Source organism: Trachemys scripta, chromosome 1 (genome assembly GCF_013100865.1).
Source record: "Trachemys scripta elegans isolate TJP31775 chromosome 1, CAS_Tse_1.0, whole genome shotgun sequence".
NCBI lineage: Eukaryota > Metazoa > Chordata > Testudines > Emydidae > Trachemys > Trachemys scripta.
The window spans coordinates 302,737,981-302,754,441 of NC_048298.1; the positions used below are offsets into that span (position 1 = coordinate 302,737,981).

Sequence of the window (16,461 nt, forward strand, 5' to 3'; positions counted from 1 at the left end):
GATCTGACACAACGGAGTAATTAATTAGGGGGAAGACTAAAGCCAATGTATGGGAGTTAGAGGAGACCAGTCCCCCCAGCCAGCTACTGTTTTTTTTAAAACACTTGCAATTTAATGTAAACTGATGCATTTCAAAAGGCAAAATAACTAAGGTGGCACTTAAGATCTAGGGATGAAAAAGTTAACCTTCGTAGGAAGATAAGGTGGGTCAGGCCAGAAGAAGAGCTCTAGGTAGGCTCAAAAGCTTGTCTCTCACCAAAGAAGTTGGTCCAGTAAAAGATATTACCTCACCTGCTTTGTGTGTCTAATATCCTGGGACCGACACAGCTACAACACTGCGCACAACCTTCATAGGGACAGTGTAAGCCCTATTCGGAAAGAGCATCAATCCCATCAGAAAGAGATTTAGGGTTTAAAGTCACAAATTCATACACATGCAGTATGTGCATGACCCCATACTCTTGGAAGAAGACGCTAGCCCCAAGTTCTAACCCATCCTGATTATCACTGGAAGCTGGTAGGAGGTAGAACTAAGGTAAAGCACAATCCAGAGCTGTGATTTTCTCAAATTCTCTGCCCTCCCCAATCAAAAATTTTTAATCCCTCTAGAAATCACAGCAAAAGACCCAGAAAAAACTCTATAAAGGTTTCATGGAACAAAAAGCACAAACAATGTAATTTACTTCTTAAGCATATTTATTCCTTAAACATACGAAGGCATACACAGTGCTTTGAGATTGCATTATGTTACTTCTTTCACAACAAAATTTTAAGTAGCATGTAAACAACCATACATAAGTAGTTTAGGATGATTGCACATAAGTTCTCTATTCTTTCTCGTTTTATTTTTGTTATCAGAGAAATGGCAAAGATACTTTTCTGTGCATTCTTTAATAGCATATTCAAAAAATTGGATTCAATATTCTGTGGTTTTCTTTTCAGTCACAGAATCAACATTAAGTAGGAACACCGTTTTCCATACGTGGATTCTAACGGCAATTATCAGGTCATTTCAACCAATCATCTTGCATTAAACCTCAATGTTGATTCTTCTAGTTTATATCTATCTGGACAAGTATATCCAGGGCTAAGCACATAAATCATTGGTATATATTCCTCATTCATACTATACATTAATGTCTCTGAATTTTAAGTTCTCTTTGAAACTTCTGGGGCATGAAAGAAATCGATTACTTCCAAATGGAGATATTGCTACAGAGCTGCTGGAAGGGCAAGAATAGGAACTTAAATTATAATTGTGGCTAAATTTCATACATGACAATAGCATCCAGACTGTCTCTACTGCATGATCAAACTCATCAATATTCTGATGTTCCTCTTCAACAGACTAAGACTAACTCAATAGCACACTTTACCATGAAGAATCCAAAGGCATCCATTTTCTGAACTTTTTGAGATGACTACAAATCATCTTGCTTGATACTTAAGACAATGTTTACATTTTACATAAGAAATACTGGTTTTAATTACTTCAGTACTTGTTTCCTATTGCTTAAACTACAGACAAATTAAATTGGATACATTCATGTACTGATGTTGGTAATCACCGAGAGGGAGGACTGATCACCAAATTTCACATTTACTACAGTTAGAATGAGAAACCACCACCCAATGAATTCAACAAATAAAGACTTAAAAACAAGATGAGCTAATCAGCATTATATAGAACCATGTTATCAGATGCCCTGCCTGCATTCCAGAAGCTTCTAGAATCTAGCAAACTAAGTCCTCACTAACATTTAACAACTCTGCCCGCTCCTTTCCAATATCAGACAGTTAACATGCCTCTTTCTGATCTCTTTTGACTCCACCCATTTCCCTTCCCTCCTATTCTTTTCTCTGTAATTTTCTTATTGTACAGAAGAGCCAAAATAGGAACAAGAACCTTGTTCTTTTCACTTCCTTTTTAATAACAATCACAGACTGAATTTAAAGCCTGTTTCTAGTATCAAAAATCTTTACACACACTCAAAAACCAACACTATATAGATCGTGTGTGTGTGCGCGTGTTCATTCTTTTCAGATAAGTATACTGCAGAATGACAAATTCAAAATCCAGAAACAAGACTACTGAGATGAAGTATTTGGTTTTGAGTGTTGTCAGGTGAGGATGTTTGGAGGAGTTCTTATTAAACAAACAGAGCACCTACTATTCACCCCAAGAGTGTGAACACGTTTATCCTAGGGCTTTCAATTAATCGCAGTTAACTCACGCGATTAACTGAAAAAAATTAATCACAATTAATCGCAGTTTTAATTGTACTGTTAAACAATAGAATACCAATTGAAATGTATTAAATATTTTGGAGGTTTTTCTACATTTTCATATATATTGTATTCTGTGTTGTAATTGAAATCAAAGTATATATTATTTTATATTATAAATATTTGCACTGTAAAAATGATAAACAAAAGAAATAGTATTTTTCAATTCACTTCATACAAGTACCGTAGTGCAATCTCTGTCGTGAAAGTGCAACTTACAAATGAAGGGTTTATTTTTTGTTACATGACTGCACTCTAAAACAAAACAATGTAAAAACTTCCGAGCCTACAACTCCACTCAGTCCTACTTCTTGTTCAGCCAATCGCTAAGGCAAACAAGTTTGTTTACATTTACAGGCGATAGTGCTGCCCACTTTTATTTACATCACCTGAAAGTGAGAACAGACATTTGCATGTCACTTTTGTAGCTGTCATTGCAAGGTATTTACGTGCCAGATATGCTAAACATTTGTATGCCCCTTCATGCTTCAGCCACCATTCCATAGGACATGCTTCCATGCTGATGATGCTTATTGAAAAAAAAAAAAATGTGTTAATTAAATTTGTGACTGAACTCCATGGGGGACAATTGTATGTCCCCTGCTCTGTTTTACCTGCATCCTGTCACATATTTCATGTTATAGCATTCTCGGATGACCCAGCACACGTTGCTCATTTTAAAAACACTTTCACTGCAAATTTGACAAAACGCAAAGAAGGTACCTGTGACGGGTTGGATCACAGAAACCCCCTTGAGAACTGCCAACTGATATGCCAAGACTACTTCTGCCCCTGCTTTCCCTGCCAGCTTGGGTCTCCAGCACCCTGTCTTGCTGAGCCAGACACGCCCGTCTGCTCCAACACAGACCAAGGGTCTGAACCACGTGCCCCAAAGCTGCAGAGTTAACTGAAAGCAACTTACAGAAGAGTTCCCATCTTTAATACTCAGATGCCCAACTCCCAATGGGGTCCAAACCCCAAATAAATCCGTTTTAGCCTGCATAAAACTTATATAGGATAAACTCATAAATTGTTCGCCCTCTATAACACTGATAGAGAGCTATGCACAACTGTTTCCCCCTCCTCCCCCCAGGTATCAGTGGCAGCTCCAGGCACCAGCGCTCCAAGCGCGTGCCTTTGGCGGCATGCCTGCGGGAGGTCCGCTGGTCCCGTGGATTCGGCGGCAGGTACGCAGAAGCCACGGGACCGGCGGACCTCCCGCAGGCATGCCACCGAATCCACGGGACCGGGGACCTCCCGCAGGCATGCCACCGAAGGCAGCCTGCCTGCCGTGCTTGGGGAGGCAAAAAAGCTAGAGCCGCCCCTCCCAGATATTAATGCATACTCTGGGTTAATTAATAAGTAAAAAGTTATTTTATTAAATACAGAAAGTAGGATTTAAGTGGTTTCAAGTAGTAACAGACAGAACAAAGTGAATTACCAAGTAAAATAAAATAAAACACGCAAATCTAAGTCTAATACAGTAATAAGACTGAATACAGATAAAATCTCACCCTCAGAAATGTTTCAATGTGCTTTTTTCACAGACTGGACACCTTCTTAGTCTGGGCACAATCCTTTCCCCTGGTACAGCCCTTGTTCCAGCTCAGGTGGTAGCTAGGGGATTCCTCATGAGGGCTGCCCCTCTTTGTTTTCTTCCACCCATTTATATATCTTTTGCATAAGGCGGGTGTCCTTTGTCCCTCTGGGTTCCCACCCACCCCCCTTCTCAATGGAAAAGCACCAGATTAAAGATGGATTCCAGTTCAGGTGACATGATCACATGTCACTGTAAGACTTCATTATCCACTTGCCAGCATACATGTATACAGGAAGACTTACCAGTAAAACAGAGCCATCTACAGACAATTGTCCTAGTTAATGGGAGTCATCAAGATACCAAACCACCATTAATGGCCCACACTTTGCATAATTACAATGGGCCCTCAGAGTTATATTTCATATTTCTAGTTTCAGATACAAGAGTGATACATTTATACAAATAGGATGACCACACTCAGTAGATTATACACTTTGTAATGATACCTTACAAGAGACCTTTTGCATGAAGCATATTTCAGTTATATTATATTCAAACTCATTAGCATATTTTCATAAAATCATATAGAGTGCAATGTCACAGTACCAATGTGAGATTTCTAAAGATACCTACAGCACTCGACTCAAGCCTTAAGAATCTGAAGTGCCATCCAAAGTAAGAGAGGGACGAGGTGTGGAGCATGCTTCAAGTCTTCAAAGAGCAACACTCCTATGTGGAAACTACAGAATCCGCAAAAAGAACAGGAGTACTTGTGGCACCTTAGAGACTAACAAATTTATTAGAGCATAATCTTTCGTGGACTACAGCCCACTTCTTCGGATGCATATAGAGTGAAACATATATTGAGGAGATATATATACACACACATACAGAGAGCATGAATAGGTGGGAGTTGTCTTACCAACTCTGACAGACCAATTAAGTAAGAGAAAAAAAACTTTTGAAGTGATAATCAAGATAGCCCAGTACAGACAGTTTGATAAGAAGTGTGAGAATACTTACAAGGGGAGATAGATTCAATGTTTGTAATGGCTCAGCCATTACAGAATCCAAACCACCAAAAAAGAAAATCAACCTTCTATTGGTGGCATCTGACTTAGATAATGAAAATGAACATGTGCTGGTCTGCTCTGCTTTGGATTGTTATCGAGCAGAACCAGTCATCAGCATGTCCCCTGGAATGGTGGTTGGAGCATGAAAGTGTTATTCTTATACAAAGCACATGAGATTTTTTTTTTTATAGGGGAGAAGGCAACATGTCGCATTTATTGAGAATACAGCAGTTAGCATATGCTTTTTAGTTACATATACACATACCATTCACACTGTTCCACCAGTCGATGTTATAGTTACCAGTCCGGATCAACCTAGTGGCCAGCTAGGTTAATCACCGGTAGGGAGGAGCCGGGTTCCGTAGGTCGCGACACAATGCTTTGGGGAAGTCTTGGCAGGATGAATCCAAAGTTTCATGGCAAGACAGCCTGTTTATATAGTGATTTTTTTTTAATTGGGACGAATGAGTTTTGCTTTGTTATGCTGTAATTAATTGTTGTTTGACTAGTACTTTTTTTTAAATATTTTTTATTACAGCTATTTTGTTTTTATTGATAGGTGCTTGTTTTATTTTTAGAGTTGTTAATTTGCCCTTTTTTGACATTTCAATAGGAGCATGTTGCAGCCTCCTGGTGCCCTTGCATCAGTCTTTGGTTCCTTCCTTGTACATTTGGTTCAGCGATGGCCTTTACACTTGTTTTAACACATATATTTCTTATTTACACATAAAACAGAATTTATTTACACAGAACATTTTGAACAGGAACATCAAATTGCAATGCAAAAGAAAAATAATTATTACATTCTTTTACTTATTTTAAAATGCTAAACCTACAACAAATTCGTGACCCTCAAAGGTTTGTTACTGCCTTGAAATCAGCCCAGACACAGATTCTCGCAGATCTATTTTTACCAATGGCCCATTAGGCCATTCCTTTCTGTTATTTAAAAAGGGTAGCTGGCAAGATATGATCAAATCATACACTAATACATTTAATACATGCTACATTATTTTTTATTTTTCATTTTAAATTATATTAATACAAACAAAATTTTATTACTATGTCTCCCTTTTGACCCCTCAAGAACAATTCTTGAGTGGATCATATTTTATACAATTGTTTCATTGCAATATACTGAGAGACAATTTGAGCTTGTGGTTGTAATTTAACAAACTTTTTTTTGTTTAACAGCACATACAACATATTTCTATCAAGCAAACACAGGACAATATTAACACAACTAGTAATTGGTGAAACAAAATAGACAATGTGCCCTTAGAGGTCGGGGGACCTGTAAAAACATTGTACCAATGATATGCTATCAGTTCTTTTTTAGACTTAGCAGTTTTTAGCATGTTTCCATTGGCATGTAATATTTGAATGACACGCTTCCCTATCTTCTTTTGTTTGTTGTAAAAACTGAGTTATCTTTTTTAGTTTATTTTATACATATGTTCCCAGTGATGTGTTTTTGCTGCATGGTTCTGTGGTGACAGGTAGGGACAAGAACACCCATTTTTGAGGGCTCCATTATGTATACCCTTGGGTATTTAATAATTTTTTTTTAAGCTTACTGACCTATAACCAGGGTAGCTAAAAGGATTCCATGGTTAATTTTTGGGTGTGGGCTCACTTTTTATATTTTTATTTTTTACAGACTGTTGGTGAGCAATTTTAACAATAAATTTTACCTAATAATAAATGAGGTTTAACCATGCTGGAAACATTGCATTTTTTTAAATATTTGTAGGTGTTAAACAAGGACGTTTTTTCTTGCTTTAAAATATGTGTTAATACCCGAACATTCCCAGATATTACCCAAAACATTTTGTGTTCAAGTGATGCTAAACTAAGAATTTGCATTTTAGTACATTTCATGGCCAAGGCAGTTTTATTTTTTATTTTTGTTTGTTTGTTTACACAGCAACCAGGAGGTGGTGTTTAGCCACCGCCACATATTTTATGTTGCTTTTAGGTTACCAGACCTACTTGTATCAAATCAACAGTATTTGCCTACTTGTGAATGAGACTATTTTGCAGTTGTGACAAGAAACAACTTATTTTTAATTACCTTCAAGTCTACGGTAATTATAATTTTTGGTTTAAAGCCAACTTTTTTTAATATGGTGTCTACTACATTTTGTTTTGCTTGGTTACCGGAGTGCTGATATGTTTTTATTTAGGCTGTTATAATAGGAAGGAAGTAGGGTGAACATTTGGGTTCCAATTCAGACCTGTTCAACTGAGTCCAATACATACTAATTTTTATTTTTACTAATAGTAGATGTAACAAAACTTTTACTGGATTACTTGAGTTACAAACAACTTTGGTTTTTTTTATTTTAATTGGGGTACCTTTTTAGAATGCATAGTTTTTGGTCCAGGTTTTGGTGCATGTGTTCGGGAATGATAGGTTCAACTCACTACGGGGTATTGAACAGTATCCCACAATAACAGTTAGTACTATTCCTGTCTTAACAGGCTCATTCCACTGATATGTTAATTGTGGGTAGTTGGAACTCCAGGTGGTATTCCCATAGGGACCCTCTATTTCAACCCCTATTCCCCAGTGGTTTGGTATTTTTGTGGTGTTTATAAGGTGAACCTTCAGTCCCACTTTTTTTTATTTTAGGCATATACATTGGTATTTTTTAAGGGTTTTAAGAGTTGGTTAGTATTTTTATTATATCATTCCTTGAAGATCACTGGAAGGAATCCATGATTGGTTAGTGGGGAGTGAATTATTTTTTAAATAATTGGCTTATAAGGAGGGGTGCATTTTCTCCTATGATTGCTCTAATTATCTGGGTTAATCTATATCGCATTTGGCACGTAAATATCTTGCAACACCAATTACAACAGTGCCATGAGAATGCCTATTGTCACATTCAGGTGACACTGTAAACAAGAAGCAGGCAGCATTATCTCCTGCAAATGTAAATAAACTTGTTTGTCTGAGTGATTGAAGAAGAAGTAGGACTGAGTGGACTTGCAGGCTCTAAAATTTTATATTGTTTTATTTTTTAATGCAGTTTTTTTGTGCATAATTCTACATTTGTAAGTTCAACTTCTATGATAAACAGACTGCACTACAGTACTTGTATCAGATACGTGGAAAAATACTATTTCTTTTGTTTTTTTACAGTGCAAATACTTTTAATCAAAAATAAATATAAAGTAAACAATGTAAACATTGTATTCTGTGTTGTAATTGAAATCAATATATTTGAAAATGTAGAAAACATCCCAAAATATTTAAATAAATGGTATTCGATTATTAACAGTGCGATTAATCACAATTTATATTTTCAATCGCTTGCCAGCCCTAGTTTATCTACACAGTAAACTATAGGATATTCACAGGCTTCAGATTAAGCAATTTCCTGGAACGAGTCTCAATCCAACATCAACTCATCCCTCTGAGTTACAATAATTAATTATTAATGCCTATTTAAGAGGCAGCCTTTACTGTGCAGACGAAGACTGCAGTTCCAACCAGCTAAACAGCAACTTTAGGACAAGCTGCGCAGTCAGCTTTATCTTATAAATACACCAACTAACAAACTACACAGAAAAAAGAGGAAGTTGTGGCTTAAACATTAACAATGTACAAAAGTCAGATGGCTGGTACTGTGAATATTTTTACAATATATGCTTTAAGTTTACACTCCTTTGTGTGTGCAGCTTTAAAAGGAAATAGGAATACTAATCACTTGGATGTTACAAGCATTTTAATATTACCAGAAATTCAGTAGAAGAAAACAATTTTAAATTAGTTTTAACTGAATTAATCTTTGCCAGAAAGAATTTTAAACCCCTGAATTTTACTCCTTTTCCCAGCCCAACTCCATACTGTTTAATCTTAACTTGTGCCAAACCATGAGGAGTTTGCTTCAGTATCTTCTTTTGGATTGGACCAAAACATTTTCTTGATAGTGATTTCATACTAAAAGTTTTGCTCAGAAGAGCAGTTCTATAAACCCACTCCATCAACATGAATACATGGACAGACAGGTCTTTAGAAAACTATCTGTAAATTAATTCTGATAATGTGGTAACAATGAATCTGACAACTCTGACAGCTCCAGGAGAGCTGGCTGTAATTTAAAGAATCGTTATTGAGGTTGCAGGAACAAACCATTCCGATGTGTAGAAAGAATAGTAAATATGGCAGGCGACCAGCTTGGCTTAACAGTGAAATCCTTGCTGATCTTAAACACAAAAAAAGAAGCTTACAAGAAGTGGAAGATTGGACAAATGACCAGGAAGGAGTATAAAAATATTGCTCAGGCATGCAGGAGTGAAATCAGGAAGGCTAAATCACACTTGGGTTTCTTCAGGTATGTTAGCAACAAGAAGAAAGTCAAGGAAAGTGTGGGCCCCCTTACTGAATAAGGGAGGCAATCTAGTGACAGAAGATGTGGGAAAGGCTAATGTACTTAATGCTTTTTTTGCCTCTGTCTTCACAAACAAGGTCAACTCCCAGACTACTGCACTGGGCAGCACAGCATGGAGAGGTGGTGACCAGCCCTCTGTGGAGAAAGAAATGGTTCAGGACTATTTAGAAAAACTGGACAAGCACAAGTCCATGGAGCCGGATGCGCTGAATCCGAGGGTGCTAAAGGAGTTGGTGGATGTGAGTGCAGAGCTATTGGCCATTATCTTTGAAAACGCATGGCGATCGGGGGAGATCCCGGATGACTGGAAAAAGGCTAATGTAATGCACATCTTTAAAAAAGTGAAGGAGGAGGATCCTGGGAACTACAGGCCAGTCAGCCTCACCTCAGTCCCTGGAAAAATCATGGAACAGGTCCTCAAGGAATCAATTCTGATGCACTTAGAGGAGAGGAAAGCGATCAGGAATAAGTCAGCATGGATTCACCAAGGGCAAGTCATGCCTGAGTAACCTAATTGCCTTCTATAATGAGATAACTGGCTCTGTGGATGAGGGGAAAGCAGTGGATGGGTTATTCCTTGACTTTAGCAAAGCTTTCGATACGGTCTCCCACAGTATTCTTCCCAGCAAGTTAAAGAAGCATGGGCTGGATGAATGGACTATAAGGTAGACACAAAACTGGCTAGATTGTCGGGCTCAACGGGTAGTGATCAATGGCTCCATGTCTACTTGGCAGCCGGTATCAAGTGGAGTACCCCAAGGGTCAGTCCTGGAGCCGGTTTTGTTCAATATCTTCATTAATGATCTGGAGGATGGCATGGACTACACACTCAGCAAGTTTGCAGATGACACTAAACTGGGAGGAGTGGTAGATACACTGGAGGGTAGGGATAGGATACAGAGGGACCTAGACAAATTAGAGGATTGGGCCAAAAGAAATCTGATGAGGTTCAACAAGGACAACTGCAGAATCCTGCACTTAGGACGGAGCACTGCTACAGACCAGGGACCGAATGGCTGGGCAGCAGTTCTGCAGAAAAGGACCTAGGGGTTACAGTGGATGAGAAGCTGGATATGAGTCAACAGTGTGCCCTTGTTGCCAAGAAGGCTCACGGCATCTGGGGCTGTATAAGTAGGGGCATTGCCAGCAAATCGAGGGACATGATCATTCCCCTCTATTCGACATTGGTGAGGCCTCATCTGGAGTAGTGTGTCCAGTTTTGGACCCCACACTACAAGAAGGATGTGGAAAAATTGGAGTCCAGCGGAGGGCAACAAAAATTATTAGGGGTCTGGAGCACATAACTTATGAGGAGAGGCTGAGGGAACTGGGATTGTTTAGTCTCCAGAAGAGAAGAATGAGGGGGGATTTGATAGCTGCTTTCAACTACCTGAAAGGGGGTTCAAAAGAGGATGGATCTAGACTGTTCTCAGTGGTACCAGATGACAGAACAAGGAGTAATGGTCTCAAGTTGCAATGGGGGAGGTTTAGGTTGAATATTAGGAAAAACTTTTTCACTAGGAGGGTGATGAAGCACTGGAATGGGTTACCTGTAGAGATGGTGGAATCGCCTTCCTTAGAGGTTTTTAAGGTCAGACTTGACAAAGCCCTGGCTGGGATGATTTAGTTGGGGATTGGTCCTGCTTTGAGCAGAGGGCTGGACCTCCTGAGGTCCCTTCCAACCCTGATGTTCTATGATTCTATGAACTCTGCTGAAAAGAAAAATGAAAAACTAAAGTAACACCACAAGTCCTACCTAGAGTATCTGCACAGTACATCAGCACGACTATATCCAAAATGATATTTGGTCATGAATATTTCTTCTTTAGATCACAGAACTTTAGAACGTTCTTCACGTCAATCTGCATCTCTAAAATTTGTTCTCTTTTCATTATTAAAAATCTTCACTGCCTAGAAAAATCTCTTAAAATGTTACAATTTCACTGTTTAACCGCTTAAAAATTCCATTTCAAACTTCACCAACAATATCCATATTTTGTATTTTTGTAAGCTTAGAGAGATAATGCAAATACTTATGTATTTCAGTTTTGTATCTCCTACACATTTAACATAGGTTTAAAAGATCAATAATTTTATGTTTAAAATCCCTGACAAAATTTTCTACTTCTAATAATCACAAAACACCTGAAAATTGGCCAAATATCTGTGAACTAGTTAACTGCAACCAGGCAAATATGAAGTAATTGCCATTTACATCCATTTGTAACAGTAAGATTTTTATGCTGTGAATAATCTGCATTAATTCCTCAGTGAACAATAAAAAAATCAAGTGTAATTTGCACCTGACAGTCAATCATGAGAAACCTGATTTGAGAGAGAAAATATGCAAATTTAGTTGTATATTCCATTACTGTGCCACAAAAGTTTAGTCTTCTTAAGAAGACAAGAATATAGGACTGGAACCTCCTGGGTCATCAAGTCCAGTCCCCTGTTATTGCAGGTAATTCTATCATACAACCCCATTCATAAACTTAAGCTCTATCCTGAAACCAGTTATGTTGTTTTCCCCCCACTACTCCTATTGGAAGGCTATTTCAGAACCTCACTTCTCCAGTGGTTAGAAAGTGTCTTCTAATATCCAGACAAAATTTACTCATGGCCAGTTTATACACATTTGCTCTTGTGACAACATTGTCCTTTATCTTAAATAGATCTTCTCCCTCCATGGTGTTTATCCCCCAGATGTATTTATGGATAACAATCATATCTCCTCTGAGCTTTCATTTCACTGGCTAAACAAGCCAATCTCTTCAGTCGCCTCTCATAAAGCAGGCTCTCTATTCTCCTGATCTTCCAAGTAGCCCTTCTCTACACCTGTTCCAGTTTGAATTCTTGCCACCCTTTTGGATCCTTCTCATAGCTGAGACATTTACCAGGTATCTAGTTTGATTAGCACACGCAGATGGTCATAATTTTCTATATTTGACTACTGCAACCAAGAAGTTCTCTAGGATGCTAAAAAGAAAATCACTGCTCTACAGCCAAAATGCTTCTGAAATAAATGTTGTCAAACTTTACTAATTCTGGGTCACTGAGAACGAAAATGATGCTTAAAATTGTTGATTGGCTCTAGTTTTTAAGATATGCTATTGGGTCAGTATATACGACCCTTGACTTGGGAATGGCGGAGGATAAGTGAGTTATAAAGGGAAGGGATCTCAATTTACACCAGAAATGACTAAAATACATCTGACTGGATCTATGAATAAATCTATGACTGGGTTTGGACAATACTTGCTTTTTAGGCAAAACAATGAATGATGCAATCTGAAGCTGATATTGCATCATACATGATATGAATTGCATCATGTTATCCGTAGAAGTCATGGATGTTGCAAACATAACGAAGCTTACATCACTCTGCTGAACAAATTGCTCTGTATCAGCTCTAGAAAGCATAGTGTCACGCTCTCTTATTTGTCAGTGTTTGGCCTGGTCTACACTACGGGTTTAGGTCGACTTTAGCAGCGTTAAACCGAATTAAGCCTGGACACGTCCACACAACGAAGCCCTTTCTTTCGACTTAAAGGGTCCTTTAAACCGGTTTCTTTACACCACCTCCGACGAGGGGATTAGCGATAAAACCGGCCTTTGCGGGTCGGAATTGGGGTAGTGTGGATGGAATTCGACGTTATTGGCCTCCGGGAGCTATCCCACAGTGCTTCATTGTGACCGCTCTGGACAGCACTCTCAACTCAGATGCACTGACCAGGTAGACAAGAAAAGACCCGCGAATGTTTGAATTTCATTTCCTGTTTGCTCAGCGTGGAGAGCACAGGTGACCACGCAGAGCTCATCAGCACAGGTAACCGTGATGGAGGTACGAGATCTGCTCGCCATATGGGGAGATGAAGCAGTGATCGCTGAACTCCGTAGCAGTAAAAGAAATGGAAAAGTATTAGAAAAGATCTCCAAGGCCATGAAGGATCGAGGCCATAACAGGGACACACAGCAGTGCCGCGTGAAAATTAAGGAGCTACGGCAAGCTTACCACAAAGCCAGAGAAGCAAACGGAAGGTCCGGGGCAGAGCCGCAAACTTGCCGCTACTACGCAGAGCTGCATGCGATCCTAGGGGGTGCAGCCACCACTACCCCAACCGTGTGCTATGACTCTCTCACTGGAGAAACACACAGGGAAGACGGTTCGGGGAACGAGGAAGATGACGATGGAGGTACTGTAGGTAGCTCACAGCAGCAAGGAAGCGGAGAAACCGGTTTCCCCAACAGCCAGGATATGTTTGTGACCCTGGACCTGGAACCAGTAACCCCCGAACTCACCCAAGACCCTCAGGGCACACAGGAGACCTCTGGTGAGTGTAACTTTGTAACTATTTGTAAACATTACAAAAAAAAAAAGCAAGCGTGTTTAATGATTAATTTGCCCTGGCAATCGCAGCCAGTACATCTACTGGAAAAGTCTGTTAACGTGTATGGGGATGGAGCGGAAATCCTCCAGGGACATCTCCAGAAAGCTCTCCTGGTTGAAATGGGGTGATTTTATTAAGGGGACATTCAGAGGCGCCCGTTCCTGCTCTTCTGACCAGAAATGTTCCCCGCTGTTAACCACGCGGTGGGGGGAGGGGTGAAGTGATCATCCCAGAGAATTGTGTGTGTGTGGGCGGGGGGGGTGGTTTACTTGTGTTTGTGCCGCATGTTAACCGGGAAACCGCAGCCCCCTCCTTTTACATTGAAACCCCATTTTAAATGGACAACCCAATTCATCCTTGATATGGGAAATGCGCTGCTGTTTGCAACCTTTCCCGCATGTTAAGAAGGTTAAAAAAGCCAAAACACTGTGACCTACCATGGCTGCCTGCAAGCCGAAATATGCGACCTTGTAATGAAAGAATGTACCCATTGTTCTCTAAAATGTGTCTTTTTTAACCACCTCTCCCTTCTCCTCCACCAGCTGCAAATGTTTCTCCTTCGCAGAGGCTCGTGAACATTAGAAAGAGAAAACGTAGGACGAGGGACGATATGTTCACGGAGCTGCAGATGTCCTCCCATGCTGATAGAGCACAGCAGAATGCATGGAGGCAGTCAATGTCGGACATGAGAAAAGCACAATATGAACAAGAGGAGAGGTGGTGGGCTGAATCGCGGGATGAACAGAGCAAGTGGCGGGCTGAAGACGATAGGTGGCGTCAGCTTGCAGACAGACAGCAAGAGGCAATGCTCCGTCTGCTGGAGCATCAAACTGATATGCTCGAGCATATGGTTGAGTTGCAGGAAAGGCAGCAGGAGCAGAGACCGCCGCTACAGCCCCTGTGTAACCAACAGCCCTCCTCCCCAAGTTCCATAGCCTCCTCACCAAGACGCCCAAGAACACGGTGGGGGGGCCTCCGTCCACCCAGTCACTCCACCCCAGATGATCGCCTAAGCATCAGAAGGCTGGCCTTCAATAAGAGTTAAAGTTTTAAAATGCAGTGTGTCCTTTTCCATCCCTCCTCCCCCACCCATCCCAGGCTACCTTGGCAATTATCCCCCTACTTCTGTGAGGAACTAATAAAAAATGCATGAATGTGAAAAAACAATGACTTTATTGCCTCTGCAAGCGGGAGGGGAGGGTGGGGTGGGGTGGTTGGTTTACAGGGAGGTAGAGTGAACTGGGTCGGGGGGGGGTTTGGAGGGTTCATCAAGGAGAAACAAACAGAAGTTTCACACAGTAGCCTGGCCAGTCACAAAACTCGTTTTCAAAGCTTCTCTGATGCGCACCGCGCCCTGCTGTGCTCCTCTAACCGCCCTGGTGTCTGGCTGCGCGTAATCAGCGGCCAGGTGAGTTGCCTCAACCTCCCACCCCGCCATAAAGGTCTCCCCCTTACTCTCACAGATATTGTGGAGCGCACAGCAAGCAGCAATAACAATGGGGATATTCTTTTCGCTGAGGTCTGAGCGAGTCAGTAAGCTGCGCCAGCGCGCTTTTAAACGTCCAAATGCACATTCCACCACCATTCGGCACTTGCTCAGCCTGTAGTTGAACAGGTCCTGATTCCTGTCCAGGCTGCCTGTGTACGGCTTCATGAGCCATGGCATTAAGGGGTAGGCTGGGTCCCCAAGGATCACGATAGGCATTTCAACATCCCCAATGGTCACTTTCTGGTCCGGGAAGAAAGTCCCTTCCTCCAGCTTTCGAAACAGAGCAGAGTTCCTGAAGACGCGAGCATCATGTACCTTTCCCGGCCATCCCACGTTGATGTTGGTGAAACGTCCCTTGTGATCCACCAGGGCTTGCAGCAGCATTGAAAAGTACCCCTTGCGGTTTACGTAGTCGGTGGCTTGGTGCTCCGGTGACAAGATAGGGATATGGGTTCCGTCTATGGCCCCGCCACAGTTTGGGAATCCCATTTCAGCAAAACCATCCACTATTGACTGCACGTTGCCCAGAGTCACTACCCTTGCTATCACCAGGTCTTTCACTGCCCTGGCAAATTGGATCACAGCAACCCCCACCGTAGATTTGCCCACTCCAAATTGATTCCCGACTGACCGGTAGCTGTCTGGCGTTGCAAGCTTCCACAGGGCTATCGCCACTCGCTTCTCAACTGTGAGGGCTGCTCTCATCTTGGTATCCTGGCTTTTCAGGGCAGGTGAAACCAAGTCACAAAGTTCCATGAAAGTGCCCTTACGCATGCGAAAGTTTCGCAGCCACTGGGAATCGTCCCATACCTGCAGCACGATGCGGTCCCACCAGTCTGTGCTTGTTTCCCAGGCCCAGAATCGGCGTTCCACGGCATGAACCTGCTCCAGTGACACCATGATTTCCACATTGCTGGGGCCTGTGCCTTGTGAGAGGTCTATGTCCATGTCAATTTCCTCATCACTCTCGTCGCCGCGCTGCAATCGCCTCCTCGCCTGGTCCGGGTTTCGCCTTGGCATGTCCTGGCTCTGCATATACTCCAGGACAATGCGCCTGGTGTTCATAGTGCTCATAATTGCCGCGGTGATCTGAGCGGGCTCCATGATCCCAGTGCTAGCTATGGCGCCTGGTCAGAAAAAAGGCGCAAAAGTAGTATCTGATGGACCAGGAGAAGGAGGAAGGGAGGGAGGGCCGAGTGACGACATGGCGTACAGGTACAGGAACAGGGAGAAACACAAACAACTGTCACACAGAATGGTCCCCCCAAAGATTAAACTGAAAACC

The 16,461-nt window shown here is 41.3% G+C and overlaps 1 protein-coding gene across 2 annotated transcripts in view; it reads right to left on the minus strand.

Moving 5' to 3' along the window:
• Nucleotides 1-16,461, minus strand: part of WASF3 (WASP family member 3) — a 154,871-nt gene that overhangs the window by 61,999 nt on the left and 76,411 nt on the right. The window lies entirely within an intron of this gene.